The 18,644-nt window shown below is 38.0% G+C and overlaps 1 pseudogene; it reads left to right on the top strand.

Moving 5' to 3' along the window:
• Nucleotides 1–2,831: 2,831 nt before the first annotated feature.
• Nucleotides 2,832–18,644, top strand: part of LOC148203696 (uncharacterized) — a 47,266-nt pseudogene continuing 31,453 nt past the window's right edge.

Raw genomic sequence — 18,644 nt, 5'->3', positions numbered from 1 at the left:
TGAACATCAAGAGAGTTGATCTGACTCCTCTAGCAAAGTATTGGATGGAATTTTCTCATGCCAACATCCAACCATGCTCACATGTCTCAGACATAACTGTCAGCAGGGTGCTTCTTTTGTACTGTGTGCTCAGAGGGATGACCATTAACATTGGCCAGGTCATAGCTAATGAGATACAGGTGTGTGCCAACACTATGAATAACAAAGTACCTCTCGGCATCCCTCTTTGATTACACACTTATGTGAGCTAGCTGGGGTGAATATTTCTGCTCCACCATTTGAGAGGTCTAGGAAAGCTATTGATGAGGCCTATTACAGACAGTATTGTGGAGGTAATGAGGCAGCTCAGCTTGTACCACCACGTCGTCCTCGCAAAGGAAGAGGACCGTGATAATAGTTGAAAAACTGTTATTTTTATGCTTAAAATTAATACCAAAAGCAACCTTTAAGACTTAGAAACTAGCTTTGAATCATGCTTTTGCTTATATTTTTGGAAATAAGAGAGTTGGACAGCTTTATGCTTGATTTCCTTGTTTTATGCAGGTTTTAGGATGATTTTGATGAAAGAAGTGAAGTAGAACAGAGATGGAATCAGAAAAGAACTCAAAAAGTGAAAAAAAAAAGAGAAGTTGCGAGTACCGCTCAGCGCCTGATGACAAATTTATGAACATCGAAAAACGGCGCCAAAAACTTGTTTAACAATTGGCAAGTGTGACCGAATCGTATCAAGTAATAAAACTAGGTAAGACTAAGTATCGTTTTCCCAAAGGACTCACGGCCTAGTTAGCTATATGATTTGTTGATTATTTGAGACTTGTGAACAATTGATTGTAGGTTTTAAATGCAAAAGACAGTAATTAAACATGTATACATGAATTTGATCAATGGAAAAGAGGAATACAAACACTTTAATGAATTAGATGGATGAGTATGTTGTTGGGGTTATCAATTTCATCTTCCCCACTCTCATATACTTTTAGGAATTCATCATTCTTTTCATCAAATGTTAATGCCACTATCTAAATCACCTTGCAAGAAGGCTTATCCTTAATTACGAGTTCATACAATTCCTAGCATTCCTAATAATTAATTCTGAAGCATAGAAGCTTAAAGGCAACCAATATGCTATTGGGAGAAATTCCCCGGATCTAGATTTCCCCGTACGTTCCCATATCGACAAAATCAATAATCATGGCAATGAATGAGTTAAACAAAGCAAGCTTTAAGCAAAGAGGAAAAACCCTAACTAATGATGAAAGAAAGCATAAGTCTTAAAATAAGATGTCAAAACAAATTCCATATATGAGAATTTCACAAGACTACATTGATTCCCCAACAACAATACAAGGTTTAGTTCAACATATTCATGGTGAAACTAGATGAACAATAATGAAAGAATGAAAGATAAAACCCTAGAAAGAGGAGGAGGTAGCCTGAGCATTCAAGATCTTCCTTCAAGGGGTGGAAAAGTGAGTGTTTGCTTCGTCTCAGCCAAAGAGACAAACCCTAGGAACACCTAAAGCTTATATACTATTCGTAAAATTACAGAAAATTAGGCCCAAGCCCAAAATAGTGCCGCTCAGCGGTAAGTGCGTGAGTTGATTCTTCCCCCTCAGCGGCATTTTCACCCCTCAACGGATCCAATGTGAGTTCCTGAGTGCCGCTCAGCGGTAAACTACCGTTGAGCGGTACTTGCGACTTCTCCTTTTGCACTTTTTGAGTTCTTTTCTAATTCCATCTCTATCCTTCTTCACTTCTTTCATCAAATTCACCTTAAAACCTGCATAAAACACTGAAATCAAGCATAAACCTGTCCAGCTCTCTTATTTCTAAAAATATGAGCAAAAGCATGATTTCAAGCTAGTTTCTAAGTGTTAAACGTTGCTTTTAGTATCAATTTTAAGCATGAAAATAACAGTTTTTCAACTGTTATCAGCGCCATTTACCGTTGAGCGGCACTTCTGAAGACACATTGGCACCACTGAGGGGTAAAAATGCAGTTGAGGGGAAGCATTGATGACGCGCTGGTGCCGCTGAGCGCCGTTATTTTGGGCCTGGGCCTACTTTTCTGTAATTTTTAGAACTCTATATAAGGTTTTAGGTGACCTAGGGTTAGTATCTTTGGCAGAGAACGAAGCAAACACACACCTCTCTACCCCTTGGAGGAAGATTTTGGATGCTAAGGCTACCTACTCAACTCTCTAGGGTTCTATCCTTCACTCTTTCATTATTTTTCATTTAGTTTCACCATGAATATGGTGAACTAAACTTGTATTGTTGTTGGGGAATCAATGTAATCTTTTGAAGCTCACATATATGGAATTTGTGTTTAAACATCTTATTTGAGATACATTCTTTCTTTCATTAATAGTTAGGGTTTTTCCTCTTTGCTCAAAGCATGCATTGGGTAAAAGATCTTGAAGAACAAATTTAATGCATTGGGTGAAGCTCTCATGTATTAAATTTGTTCTTCAAGATCTTTCTATCTTCTATCTTTTTATTTATCTTCTCTATCTTTTTGTGCTAACAATTGTTTCTAGCAACTTGTTTTCTTGTGTATGTAGGAAGCAATTCGGACAAGAAGCAAGAAAAATTTAGAACCTCTTCTTAAAGGCTTGGACGAGAGTAGACGGAGGAGAAGAATTCGTACATCTAGAGAACTCTTCCCTCCTCCAGAAACACTTTTACAACCTTCACCACAAAGGTCTAACCAAAGCATTGAAAATATGGCAGAGGAGAATAATGGTAGATGCACTCTTGCAGATTACACCACTGTGGTTGGCCCTCAACATTTTAACAGTATAGCAAGGCCGAGGGTTAATGCTGCAAACATGGAGGTGAAACCAGCGTTGATACAGTTGGTCAAGAGTAATCAATTTAATGGGCTATGGCATGAAAGTCCATATGAGCATCTCACTACCTTCAATGAAATTTGCAACACTGTAAAGATTAATGGGGTGCCGGATGAAGCAATCAAGCTTCGTTTGTTTCCTTTCTCATTGGGAGGCAATGCTAAGTTATGGTTGAACTCATTTCCAGAGGATAGTTTCACTGAGTGGGAAGCTGTGGTTGCAAAGTTTTTAAACAAGTACTTCCCACAATCTAAAGTCAACAAAGGGAAGCAAAAGATATCTTCTTTCAGACGAGGCATGGAGGAGACATTAGGTCAAGCATGGGATCGGTATAAAATTTTGTTGAGAAAGACTCCCACGCATGGCTTTGATGAAGCAGTAGTAGTCCTACTTTTCCTTGGAGGTCTTGGTTCACAAACCAAGTTGATGTTAGATGCCTCAGTTGGAGGTAATATTAAATGGAAGACTCTAGAGGAAGCAACCGAGTTGATAGAGAATATGGCTACTAATGACAATGAGTTGCACAGTGAAAGAGGAACTCCAATTCAATAGAAAGGGGTTCTACAATTGCAATCCAGTGATGCCTTGCTCGCTCAGAATAAACTCATAACTCAACAGTTGGAGAATTTAACAAAGACACTTGCACAATTGCCAAAGGAGCTAAAGGGAGTTGCACAGGTTCAACAGATGTGTGAATTATGTGGTGGTGAACATATCAATGGTCAATATTCTTTTCTAGTGGAGGCTTTAGAAGATGTAAATTTCATGTCCAATCAATTTCCATATCGCCAAGGTAATTACAACCAAGGATGGAAACCTCACCCAAGCATGGGTCAAGGTCAAGGACAAGCTGGACAATCAGGGCAATTCAATAGGCCACAGCAGCAACCATCATTATGGCAACAAGTGTCTACACTCAATGAAAGATCAACATAGTTGGAAGAAACTCTTCAATAATTTATGCAGGTAACTATTTCCAACCATAAGAGCACTGAAGCGGCCATTAGAAACTTGGAGATGCAAGTAGGCCAAATAGCTAAGAAGTTGGAAGATATGCCTTATAAGAATTTTGGGGCTAATACTGAGGTTAACCCTAAGGAAGAGTGTAGAGTTGTAGTGAGTGTGAATGTTGAAAAAGTTGAGTTAGAGAGAAAAGAAGAGAGAAAAGGAGAGGATGAAAGAAAAGAGAAAGAAGAAAAGAGAGAAGAGAAAAAAATTGAAAAAATTCTTCCTTATCCAAAAGATTGTGAGAGAATAGAGAAAGAGAGACAATATGGGCATTGTAAAGATATCTTCAATGAAATGGATGTTGATCTACTTGTGAATGAAGCATGGCAACAATTTTCAGCTCAGGTAAATCATATGAATCAAATCTCTAAAAGAAAAAGATATATACATGAGGAGATCAATGAGTGCAAAGCTATTAAGAAGAGATCACTTCCTCCAAAATTAAAAGATCCAGGAAGTTTTACCATTCCTTGCGTCATAGGGAAGGAAAGATAAGGAAAGCCCTACTTGATTTAGGTTGAAGTGTCAATTTGATGCCTTTATCTATACTTAAGCGAATTGGGGATCTTGAACTCAAGCCAATAGAGATGACTTTGCTAATAGCGGATGGATCTTCAAAGAAGCCTTGTGGTGTAGTGGAAGATGTTATGGTTTGTGTAGGCAAACTACAATTCTTGGTGGACTTTCAAAAACTTGATGACAAATTTATGAACACCGAAAAACGGCGCCACAAACTTGTTGAACAATCGGCAAGTGTGACCGAATCGTTTCAAGTAATAAAATCGGTAAGACCAAGTATCGTTCTTCCAAAGGACTCACGGCCTAGTTTAGTTATGTGATTCGTTGATTATTTAAGACTTAAGAACGAAATAAGTGGATTTTAATATGCAAAACAGAAAATAAACATGTATGCATGAATTTGATCAATGGCTAAAACAAAATACAAACACTTCAATGGAATATATGGATGAGTATGTTGTTGGGGTTATCAATTTCATCTTATCCACTCTCATATACTTTAGGAATCCAACATTCTTTTCATCATTGTTAATGCCACTCTCTAAATTACCTTTCAAGAAGGCCTATCCCCAATTACGAGTTCATACGATTCCTAGCATTCCTAATAATTAGTTCTTTTAGCGCAGGAGCTTAACGGCAACCAATATACTATTGGGAGAAATTCCCTGGATCTAGACTTCCCCGTACGTTCCCGTATCGACAAAATCAATAATCATGCATTGAATGAGTTAAACAAAGCAAGCATTGAGCAAAGAGGAAAAACCCTAACTAATGATCAAAGAAAGCATGTATCTCAAATAAGATGTTTAAACACAAATTCCATATATGAGAGTTTCACAAGACTACATTGATTCCCCAACAACAATACAAGGTTTAGTTCACCATATTCATGGTGAAACTAGATGAATAATAATGAAAGAATGAAAGATAAAACCCTAGAAAGGTGAAGAGGTAGCCTGAGCATCCAAGATCCTCCTTCAAAGGGGTGGAAGAGAGAGTGTTTGCTTCGTTTCTGCCAAAGATACAAACCCTAGGACGTCCTAAAGCTTATATACTATTCTAAAATTAGAGAAAATTTAGGCCCAAGCCCATAAGTGTGCCGCTCAGCGGTAAAGTACTGCTCAGCGGTAAGTGCGTGAGTTGGTTTCTTCCCCTCAGCGGCCATTTTGCCCCTGAGCGGATCCCCCGTGAGCTTTTGAGTGCCGCTCAGTGGTAAACTGCCGCTGAGCGGCAGTTGCGACTTCTCCTTTTGCACTTTTTGATGTCTTTTCTGATTTCATCTCTCTCCTTCTTCACTTCTTTCACCAAATTCACCTTAAAACCTGCACAAAAACACTGAAATCAAGCATAAACCTGTCCAGCTCTCTTATTTCTGAAAATATGAATAAAAGCATGATTTCAAGCTAGTTTCTAAGTGTTAAAGGTTGCTTTTAGTATCAATTTCAAGCATGAAAATAACAGTTTTTCAACTGTTATCACAACCCCAAACTTAGAACTTTGCTTGTCCTCAAGCAAACAAGATGTAACTCAATCTTCTACCAATTCATATGATGGTTCACTCATTCTAAAATTTCTTTTCAAGATAAGCAAAGACTTCAATCAAACTTTTGACCAAGATTTCAATCAAGATGTGCACATGCTTTAGTGTTCACAAAGTCAGTTAATATCAAACAAATGCTATTTTTCATGAATGATCAATCAATTAAGCATGGATGTTCATGTGCTCATGGAGTACTTCCTCACCAGGTAAGGTGTTTCACTCACACACAAGTGTATAAGAGGTAATCACTCATTCACTCCACTACCACAATGTCACATGAATCAACTTTGCCTTTCATTTAACCACAATCAAAACATTTACAAGCATGCATCATCACAAGGACTTTTCAATGGTTTATAACGTGGCTGGGCTAACAAGAAAATTGGTTTTTCTGGATCACAAAATCCTTGAGTTAAGAGAATCATAACAACACAATTATTCTTATTTTTCCCAACTTGTCTTTACATTGAGCTTTGCTTTTTCTTTTCTTTTCTTTTCACATTCTTCTTCTTAACTTTTAGCTCAATGCTTTTCCTTTTTCTTTTTCATGCTTTCCCAACAACCCCAAACTTGAACATTTAACAATACCACAAAAGATTTTCTACTTAACTCAAGGTAAAGCTTTTCAACAAGGGTTTTCAATTTATGTTAAAGGCTAAGGGTTCAAAGGATAGAACACAAAGTGTTCTCTTTTAGTGGGCTAACTTTATGAATTTGGCCAATAAAAAGGGTTCCAACAAACGACCTTGATCATATGATGCAAAACAAGCAATTGATTCAATCATAGAAAACTTGGGCAAAATCATTCATGCTTTCAAAGTAATAGCATTCAATCAATAAAAACTCTGAGCTCAAAACCTCACAAATAGGCTCATTCAAATTTGACATACACATCCTGCTTAATCTCACAATCACAATCATAATATCCTGCATTTGTTCACAAAACTTGTGAATCACCTGTATAAGCATTGAATGTGCACATTTATCTCAACATCAATCAATCAATTATCATCATCGAGCATTACTTATCACACAATCACAGTCAATAACAAACCATCATAACAAACCAGGTTTCTAATAGAGTACATCAACCCTAGTCTAAAACAAAAATACATAAGTTCAGAACACTTAAACCAACAAAAGCATAAGTTCATGATAGCATTCATCAGTAAATGCTATCTCAGCTCCTCATCAATCTGAGCTGTCCTCTGTATCTTCCTCTTCTTACTCATCTTCATCATCTTCAAATGCATCATCATCATCATCTTCATCTTCTTCCATCTCCCTAACTGAAGCTTCAGCTGCTTCAGCTCCTCCTCCTTGCACCGGCTCCTCTGGCCAAGCTCCCACATTATGGAATTCCTCCATAGTCCACCTATGAGCTGGAGGTGTATCATACATCCCCACAATCGTCTCAGTAGTAGCCACCTGCCCTCTATGAATGAACTGTAACTGAGCACCTATAAGAGACATGTACATGTCCCTCATCTGGAACGGTTCTGCTTCATGTGTCTCAGCAGATGTCTGGCTCTATGCTTGCCCTCTCTCTCTGCGAGCACGACGTGGTGGAACTGGCTGAGCTGCCTCCTCACCTCCACAGTACTGTTTGTAATAGGCCTCATCAATGGCTTTTCTTGGCCTTTCAAATGGTGGAGCAGAAGTGTCCACCCCAGCTATCTTGCAAAGGTGAGTGATTAAGGAGGGATGTCCTAGGGGTGCTTTGTTATTTGAGGTATTGGCACACACACTAATCTCATCAGCTATCTGATGGACAAATTTATGAACACCAAAATATGATGTCACAAACTTGTTTTTCAATCGGCAAGTATGACTGAATCGTTCAAGTAATAAACTTGGTAAGACCAAGTATCGTTCTTCCCAAAGGACTCACGACCTAGTTTAGTTGTGTGGTTTATTGATTAGCTAAGACTTAAAGACGAAATATTTGGATTTTTATATGCAAAAGACGAAAATTAAATATGTATGCATGAAGTTTTGATCAATGGCAAAAGCAAAAGATAAACACTTTCAATGAAATATATGTATGAATATGTTGTTGGGGGTCAATTTCATCTTATCCACTCTCATATATTTTAGGAATTCAACATTCAAATCATCATTGTTAATGCCACTCTCTAAAGTACCTTTCAAGAAGGCTTCTCCCTAATTACGAGTTCATACAATTCCTAGCATTCCTAATAATTAGTTCATAAGTGCAGGAGCTTAACGACAACCAATATAATATTGGGAGAAATTCCCCGGATCTAGACTTCCCCGTACGTGCCCGTATCGACAAAACCAATAATCATGCATCGAATGAGTTAAACAACGCAAGCATTAAGCAAAGAGGAAAAACCCTAACTATTGATGAAAGAAAGCATAGGTCTTAAATAAAAGATGTAAAAACAAATTCGATATATGAGAGCTTCAAAAGATTACATTGATTCCCCAACAAACATACAGAGTTTAGTTCACCATATTCATGGTGAACCTAGATGAATAACAATGAAAGAATGAAAGATAAAACCCTAGAAAGGTGAAGAGGAAGCCTGAGCATCCAAGATCCTCCTTCAAAGGGGTGGAAGAGAGAGTGTTTGCTTCGTTCCAGCCAAAGATACCTAACCCTAGGAAACCCTAAAGCTTATATATTATTCGTAAATTACAGAAAATTAGGTCCAAGCCCATAAAAGTGCCGCTCAGCGGTAATTTTATGTCCTAGAGCAACCAACCATGCTCAATGCTCTGAGCAGGATTTACTTCTGTTGTATGGGATTCTAAATCACATACACATCGACTGGCCTGCTCTCATTGCTGACACAATAGTAAAAATTACAACGTTTAACATTTTCCTACTACATTCAAAATCTACAAGTTGCTTTTTTAAATATTTTCCTACTACATCCAAAATCTATAAGTTGCAGCATCATCAAAATACATCTTCAGGTTTTACCAATACTCCTTATTGGTAACATAAAGTACCGCTCAGCGGTAAGTGCGTGAGTCGTTTCTTCCCCTCAGCGGCCATTTTGCCCCTCAGCGGACCTCCCGTAAGCTCCTGATTGCCGCTCAGCGGTAAACTACCGCTGAGCGGTGACTTCGGCTTCTCCTTTTGTACTTTTTGATGTCTTTTCTGATTCCATCTCTCTCCTTCTTCACTTCTTTCACTAAATTCACCTTAAAACCTGCACAAAAACACTGAAATCAAGCATAAACCTGTCCAACTCTCTTATTTCTGAAAATATGAAGAAAAGCATGATTTCAAGCTAGTTTCTAAGTGTAAAGGTTGCTTTTTGTGTCAATTTTAAGCATGAAAATAACAGTTTTTCAACTGTTATCACAACCCCAAACTTAGAATTTTTCTTGTCCTCAAGCAAACAAGATATAACTCAATCTTCAACCAATTCATATGATGGTTCACTCATTCAAAAATCCTCTTTTTAGATAAGTAAAAACTTCAATCAAACTTATGACCAAGAGTTCAATCAAGATGTGCACATGCTTTAGTGTTTCACAAAGTCAGTTAATACCCAACAAATGCTCTTTTTCATGAATGACCAATCAATTAAGCATGGATGTTCATGTGCTAATGGAATATTTCCTCACTAGGTAAAGTGTTTCACTCAACACACAAGTGTATAAAAGGTAATCACTCATTCACTCTACTATCACAATGTCACATGAATCAACTTTGCCTTTCATTTTACCATAATCAAAATCATTCACAAACATGCATCATCACAAGGACTTTTCAATGGCTTATACTGTGGCTGGGCTAACAAGAAAATTGGTTTTTCTGGATCGCAAAATCCTTGAGTTAAGAGAATCATAACACACAATTATTCTTATTTTTCCCAACTTGCCTTTGCATTTGCATTGAGCTTTACTTCTTTTTCTTTTCTTTTTTTTTTCTTTGCATATTCTTACTTTTTAGCTCTTAGCTCAATGCTTTTCCTTTTTCATGTTTTCCTAACAACCCCAAACTTGAACATTTAACAATACCACAAAATATTTTCTACTTAACTCAAGGTAAAGATTTTCAATCAAGGGTTTGTATGTTCAAGGCTAAGGGTTCAAAGGATAGAACACAAAATGTTTTCTTTTAGTGGGCTAACTTTATGAATTTGGCCAATAAAAAGGGTTCCAACAAACGGCCTTGATCATATGATGCAAAACAAGCAATTGATTCAATCATAGAAAACCTGGGCAAAGTCATTCATGCTTTCAAAGTAATAGCATTTAACAATAACAACTATGGAGCTCAAAACCTTACATATAAGCTCATTCACATTTGACATACACATCCTGCTTAATTTCACAATCACAATCATAATATCATGCATTTGTTCACAAAGCTTGTGAATCACCTGTATAAGCATTTTAATGTGCACATCATCTCAACATCAATCAATCAATCAGCATCATCAAGCATTACTTATCAAACAATCACAGCTAATAACAAACCATCATAACAAACCAGGTGTTCAATAGAGTACATCAAACCCTAATCTAAAAACAAAAACAAATAAGTTCAGAAAACTTAAACCACAAAAGCATAATCATATGATAGCATTTATCAGTAAATGCTATCTCAAATCCTCATCAGTCTGAGCTGTCCTCTGTATCTTCCTCTTCTTCCTCATCTTCATCATCTTCAAATGCATCATCATCATCAGCTTCATCTTCTTCCATCTCTCTAACTGAAGCTTCAGCTGCTCCAGCTCCCCCTCCATGCACTGGTTCCTCTGGCCAAGCTACCACATTATGGAATTCATCCATAGTCCACCTGTGGGCTGGAGGTGTATCATACATCCCCACAATCATCTCAGCAGTGGCCACCTGCCCTCTGTGAATGGACTGCAACTGAGCACCTATAAGAGACATATACATGTCCCTCATCTGGAATGGTTCTGCTTCATGTGTCTCAGCAGATGTCTGGCTCTGTGCTGGTCCTCTCTCTCTACGAGCACGGCGTGGTGGAACTCGCTGAGCTGTTTCCTCACCTCCACAATATTGTCTGTAATAAGCCTCATCAATAGCTTTTCTTGGCCTCTCAAATGGTGGAGCAGAAGTGTCCACCCCAGCTATCTTGCAAAGGTACGTGATCAAAGAGGGATGTCCTAGTGGTGCTTTGTTGTTTGAGGTATTGGCGCACATACTAATCTCATCAGCTATCACCTGCCCAATATTAACATTCAAGTTTCTGATAGCACAGTAAATGAATAGTGCCCTGCTGAGAGTAATATCTGACACATGTGAACATGGCTGAATGTTGGCATGAGAAAACGCCATCCAATACTTTGCAAGAGGAGTCAAATCCGTCCTCCTAATGTTAACCACTGAGCCAGATCGATTCCTTTGGAAGTGTCCTCCAGGTATACACAGTACTCTCTCCACATCCTCATAATCAGCACCTTCCTCCATGCAAAGAGCAAACTGGCACTGCTCACCAACCCATACAGTATCCAGGAAGTTATTAATAGAATCAGGATGATACCTGATAGCATAGCCTCTGACATAGCCCAAATAATTCTCAGCTGGATAATCACCAATCTTCTTAGCATTGGTGTAAAATTCCTTTACCACAGCTATGTTGGCAGGTGCAGGTGATAACAGTTGAAAAACTGTTATTTTCATGCTTCAAATTGATACTAAAAGCAACCTTTATACTTAGAAACTAGCTTGAAATCATGCCTTTCTTCATATTTTTAGAAATAAGAGAGCTGGACAGGTTTATGCTTGATTTTAGTGTTTTTGTGCAGGTTTTAAGGTGAATTTGGTGAAAGAAGTGAAGAAGGAGAGAGATGAAATCAGAAAAGACATCAAAAAGTGGAAAAGGAGAAGTCGAAGTCACCGCTCAGCGGCAGTTTACCGCTGAGCGGCACTCAGGCATTCACGGGAGATCCGCTGAGGGGCAAAATGGCCGTTGAGGGGAGAAAACAAGACACGCACTTACCGCTGAGCGGCACTTTAATGGGCTTGGACCTAAGTTTTTGTAATTTACGAATGGTATTTAAGCTTTAGGGTTTCCTAGGGTTAGGTATCTTTGGCTGGAACGAAGCAAACACTCTCTTTTCCACCCCTTTGAAGGAGGATCTTGGATGCTGAGGCTTCCTCTTCACCTTTTTAGGGTTTATTCTTTCATTCTTTCATTGTAATTCATCTAGGTTCACCATGAATATGGTGAACTAAACTCTGTATGTTTGTTGGGGAATCAATGTAATCTTGTGAAACTCTCATATATGGAATCTGTTTTTACATCTTTTAATTAAGACTTATGCTTTCTTTTCATCATTAGTTAGGGTTTTTCCTCTTTGCTTAATGCTTGCATTGTTTAACTCATTCGATGCATGATTATTGGTTTTGTCGATACGGGCACGTACGGGGAAGTCTAGATCTGGGGAATTTCTCCCAATATGATATTGGTTGTCGTTAAGCTCCTGCACTTATGAACTGATCATTAGGAATGCTAGGAATTGTATGAACTCGTGATTAGGGAGAAGCCTTCTAGAAAGGTACTTTAGAGAGTGGCATTAACAATGATGATTTGAATGTTGAATTCCTAAAATATATGAGAGTGGATAAGATGAAATTGACCCCCAACAACATATTCATACATTAATATCATTGAAAGTGTTTATCTTTTGCTTTTTTCCATTGATCAAAACTTCATGCATACATGTTTATTTTCTGTCTTGCATATTAAACTCCAAATATTTTATCTGTAAGTCTTAGATAATTAAGAAATCACATAACTAAACTATGCCGTGAGTCCTTTGGGAAGAACGATACTTGGTCTTACCAAGTTTATTACTTGAACGATTCGGTCATACTTGCCGATTGAAAAACAAGTTTGTGACATCATAAATTGGTGTTCATAAATTTGTCCATCAAGTTTTTGGCGCCGTTGCCGGGGACTCGTGGTTTAACTGGTTAATTTGTGTGATTATTGATTATCTTTGACTTCTTTTTTTTTTAATTTAAATTTCGAATTTTTTTTATTTTATTTTATTTTTCTGTTTATATTTTTCAGTTTGTATTTTATTTGATTTTATTTTATTTTATTTTTCTGTTTTCTGTTTTTATTTTCTGAATCTTATATCATCTCTTATATCTTTTTGTGCTAACCAAATCTTTTCTAGGGTTTTGTGTTCTTGTGTATGCAGGAGGCAATTCGAACTAGGAGCAAGAAAACAACAGAACCTCTGCTTGAAGGATTAGAAGACAGTAGTGATGAGTCAATATTTTCCCAATTTCACTTAGCTTATTGTACCGAATTTAATCAGGGAATTGTGCTTAAATGTCCAGTATTTTCCCATTTTTCTTAATTGTGCTTAATTTGATCGGAAATTCAAATTTTAATTAATTTGAATTATTTGAGCTAATTATTTGCATTATTAATTGTAGGGAAATTTTTGGAAATATAATTTGGGACACTTGTAGGTAAAATGAGATGAAGAATGGGGGTGCACATAGAGATGGTGCACGTGAAAGAAGTGTTAAATCACTTGGCCTGGTCCAGCTGCTTGGAAGTGCACACGAAAGTGGTCCAACACGGTCCACACGTCCACGCAGGCGGCCCACATCCTCATTTTTCCAGCCAATTCACGCGTCCAAGAAACACTTTGGAGGTGGCATCCAGCAAAGATGCATCCAGAGCTTTGAAGAGGTTCACGGTCCAGCTGCTAGCTCCAGGCTGCACACACACACTCGGCCCACCACACGCACACTTCATGTGTCCAGCAAATGGTAGCAGCAGGGGTGCAGAAGAGAAAAGAAGATGCTACATCTTCTCGGGTCCAGCAGCTTGAGGAGGGCAGTCCGTAGAGTGTAGGGTAGTGTAGGGCAGGGAGTGAGAGTAGGTCCAGCCGCCACGGAGGAGAGAATGGAGAATGGTTGAGCTGAATGCAGAGGAAGGGAGGAGGTGCTGCACGTTGAGCTGGATGCAGTGTGTTTTGCTATTAGAGGTGGAAGCAATTTGAATCATTTCACTTATGTTTTACTGTCCAAGTATTCTATTTCATATCTTTTGTGTTGTTTGATGATGGATTAATGAGTAATGGTTGTTTAAATTTCATTGAATGAAAAATGCATTTTAATTTAGTGGAACCCGTGGAATGTCATGGTTTGGATGGTATCTTCCATTAAGCTATTTCTTTTAGAAAGTAAAGTAAATGTTTTATTACTGGAGTGCTGCATGGTGGGTGTAATTTTGGTTCTTGGCTTTTGATTTTTGGAAGCACCACACGTTAATATATAGCTAGCTGGAGATGCATGGGTTCATTTTCTTTTCTTCTCTCGTGAATTACTTCAAGATATGTTGGAAGCATTTTCATTTTTTTTTGAGACCAACGTTGAATGTAACTCTTCATTCGGCACTCATGGAGGAAGAAAGCTCATCAATTGTTCTCTTGGAGAATGGAGTGCACTATCCGTACAGCACCTTGAGATACCTTGTATGCTTTTTCTTTGATGAATCAATGGTTAATGTTTGGAAGAAGAAAATCGACTTTGGAGAGGAAAAGTGGGTGCACGGTGCAGAGGTGGAAATTTGTATTTTTTTTTTCTTTCTTTGAAGGAAGAAGTGAAGAGGTTACGGTTGGAAGCATTGAAGGGAGATAACATAAATGTAGTAGTGTGTCACAGTGATTAGAGCAATTTTCTCATATTATTTTTGTTTTCATTGTTGAGTCATTTTAATTTAAGTGTTGAATCCTTGATGAATTTCATTTCAGTTAAAGTGTTTTAATTTTTATTATCCGTTCTATTTTACCGTTTACTGTTTTTCCGCATATTTATTATTACAGCGTTTTAATTTCAAGCATTGATGAATTTTGCATTCTCTGATTTTATTGTCATTTACCATTTAGTATTACTGTCGTAAAAATTTATTTCCACGTTTTAAATTCTGTTTTATTTATATTCGGTTGTGTTTAATTTTCATTTTTTTTTAGTTCAATTGCATTCATGAAACATTCTCAAAACCCCCCCCCCCCTTCGTGTGTGATCTGAGACTGAACCCAAATTGGTCCTTGAGAGACGACCTAGGAGTCACTTCCTAGTCTATACTGCATTCTTTTATGCACAACTTTTGTGGGAGGTGCGACCCTCTCATCAAAATGGCGCCGTTGCCGGGGACCAACGGTTCGGTCTTAGGTCTTTTGTTGTGTTAGTGTGTGTTGTGTTTTGTCTTGTCTTGTGATGTGATGTTTTGTTTTGTGTGTGCGTTTTGCATGTATAAATGTGTTGTGTTTTATTTGTTTCGTAATTTTTAGTATTTTTATTTTTCCATGTCTACTTATTCTGGTTTTGTGAATAGTGCTTATTCTGCCGATGCCTCTAGCTATGACTCTTATTTTGCATATTACTCTGATTGTAATTCTGCTGACTTTTATGCTGAGAACAATATGGCTCATCCTCCACCTTCTGAGAGCTCTCTTTGGGAGCCGGTTCCACCTAATGAGGATGGTGATCATTTAGTTCTCACTACTGGACTGATGAATTTGTTGCCCAAGTTTTATGGTCTTGCAGATGAATGCCCACATGAACATTTGGATAGGTTTTATCGAATTTGCTCTTTAATGAAACTTCCAAATGTCCCGGATGATCTAGTTTTCTTAAGGGCATTCCCGCACTCATTAGAAAGAGCAGCAAAAGATTGGAAAGACTCTCTTCCTCCAGGATCCATTACCAGATGGGAAGATCTTGAGCATAAATTTCTGAGCAAATTCTCCCATGTGCAAGATGGATACAACAACGGTCCTGGATGGAATGACCCTACCTTGGGATGGTACAATGCTCCACAACATCAATATCAAGAACCACCATTCCAGAGTACTTTCATGCCTCCACCAGTCCAGCAATATCAGAGTCAGCAATATGATGCTTCTGCAGAAATAGCTCCTCAGCCTTCTATTTCTGAGCCTACATTGGAGGAGCTACTGAAGCAGATGACAGTGCAGAACATGCAGTTCATGCAAGAGACCCGAGCGTCAATTCAAAATTTGACTGATCAGATGGGGGAGATGGCCACACAACTTAATCAGGAACAGTCTCAACTGTTAGAGGAATCACCATTTCAGACTGTTTGGATTCCAGATGATGATAGTGGCATCCACATAGGAGATGGGGAGCAGAGTTATGAACTTACTATTGTGCCATCTACTTTCCCATCATCATATGTCCCTACTCTTGCACCTGAGGAGAGTGATGAGTATTTTGAGGAGTAGGCAGAAATAAGCAGTAACCCTGAACCAGGTAGACCACCTTCATCTTCCCACACTTTAGCAATCTTCAAGGAAGAGGAGGTAAACATACCTCAATTTGATTATGTTGATGATTATGTTGTTGAGGATTATGTTGATGATTGTATTGTTGTTGAGTCTGATTTTAATTTTCCCTCTATGCATGATGAGAACCAATTTTTGCTGTCGCATCCGAATGTTTATTCTCCATGCATTGAACATGAATCTGAGTCTGTAGTTGATATTGCTTGTGATTTTGAAATTGATTCATGTTCTGAGGATGTATCTGAGGTTCAGCCTGTTACACTAGGATTGGGTGTTATACCTCTGCATGTCATTTCTTTGGAGCCACATTGCACTAACCATGTTGCAGGAGGTACACATGAATTTGACCAACATGCACCCACAGTGGAAAATAAAGGTGCTAACACTGACAAAAGCTTCAAGATCAATAGGCACCAGCTGAACCTGCTCATCAACAATCCTTGCTTCTTAGATCCAGCTGTGGAAGACATTTCCCTGCTAGATCAAATCTGAAGGATGAAGCAATTCTTCCTCACAACTTCCTTGCTGGATCCAATGGTGGAAGATATCTCCCTTCAAGTCCAAAATTGGCAACTGCCACCATGATAAGGGGAGTTTTCTTTCTCTCTTCTCCCCCTTTCCCTACTTTTGTTGCACTTGTCCATGATCTGTTCATTGTTTTGATTTCTGATCTTATGCTTAGAACACATTGAGGACACTGTGTAGTTTAAGTGTGGTCTATAGGGGGAGATTTTTATTTTTCTTCGTTAGTTTTTGTTTTCTTGGTTAAATTTTTTTTTCTTTTCTAGGTAGTTTTTGTTTTGTCTTGTATACAGTTTTACATGTTTCTCTTGATTTCTGGACTTTGTTTGGGTTGTAGACTTATCATTTCCTTCACTTGATTGATACTTATTTGTTTGAAATCTGTGCTTTTCTCTGCTTGGGAAGATGATCATGATGTTTGAGAGGTTGAATTGATTGTGACAATTATCCTGTGTGAGATTTGAGCCACTTTATGTTCTTTCTTGTGTGTGATATGTCTCTTGATTGCTTGCGCATATGCCTTGGCTTGACTCTTGTTGATAATTCTTGATTGATATGCATGTTTGGAAGTGATAAAGGCAATTTTGTTTTTGAGCCTCTCTAGCCAAATAAGCTTACCTTGTTCTGATTCTTTGAAAACCCTTGTTGAGCCTATACTTTCCTCATTTCTTTGTTTTGAAGCTCATACACTAGCCCTAAGTGAAAAACAATGATTACCTTAACCTTAGGGAATTTTGGAGCTTTGGAAGTGTTTTGGGAACAAGTGTGGTCTCCTTGGGGATTCTGATGAGTTGGCTAGTTAGTTCCTCTTCTTGTTTTGTTTTTGTAAATATGTGGTGTATCTTGTCTCTTGAAATTGTGTGCTGAAGAGAGAAAAGAAAAGGGACAGGATGAAAAAAAAGAGAGTAGAAAAACAGTAAAAAATGAAAAAAATTGTGAATAATTGTGAATAATGGAGTCAAGAAGAGGATTGAATTAGAGGTTTGGGTGTGTTTGACTGTGTCTACACTTGTTCCCCATTGCTCCTCTATTTCTTTTGGTTTGTAGCTTCTCATCCATATCTATCCTCCCTTGTCCTTGGCCCCGTTTCACCCACAAAAGACCTTTTGATTTGAACATGCATATGTTTTGAGTGTTGATATTAGAGTCTTGCCAAGTCTGTTGTTGTTTGCTTTCTTGAGTGCATTGACTTGAAATTCTTTACCTTATACACTTGAGAGAAACACTGATAGTGCATCTGTGAGGTTTTGTTACTTTTGATTCACCTCTTGAGCTGATTAATTATTTTACCATGTTTTGAATTGCTTGGACGATTTCATAAGTATCTGGATTCCTTGATTCGGTGTTGGATATTGTCTACATCTTTTCTTTGTCTAGATTCCTTGAGGACCGTGTAAATTCTGTTTGTTTCCTTGCAAGTCTTTGTTTTTTTGTGTGCTGAGTTTGTGTCACTTTCCTGATGTCCTTTGAACTATTCCTTGATTTGCGTCTTGATTTTGCCCAGGAGTGCAAAAGACTAAGTGTGGTCTATTTTGATGAGTCAATATTTTCCCAATTTCACTTAGCTTATTGTACCGAATTTAATCAGGGAATTGTGCTTAAATGTCCAGTATTTTCCCATTTTTCTTAATTGTGCTTAATTTGATCGGAAATTCAAATTTTAATTAATTTGAATTATTTGAGCTAATTATTTGCATTATTAATTGTAGGGAAACTTTTGGAAATATAATTTGGGACACTTGTAGGTAAAATGAGATGAAGAATGGGGGTGCACATAGAGATGGCGCACGTGAAAGAAGTGTTAAATCACTTGGCCTGGTCCAGCTGCTTGGAAGTGCACACGGAAGTGGTCCAACACGGTCCACACGTCCACGCAGGCGGCCCACATCCTCATTTTTCCAGCCAATTCACGCGTCC

The sequence above is a fragment of the Vigna umbellata genome, chromosome 2 (assembly GCF_029865625.1).
Source record: "Vigna umbellata cultivar VRB3 chromosome 2, Vumbellata_1.0, whole genome shotgun sequence".
NCBI classification, from domain to species: Eukaryota; Viridiplantae; Streptophyta; class Magnoliopsida; order Fabales; family Fabaceae; genus Vigna; species Vigna umbellata.
Note: the sequence above shows the minus strand (reverse complement) of the source record. Positions and strands in the feature narration are given on the sequence as shown.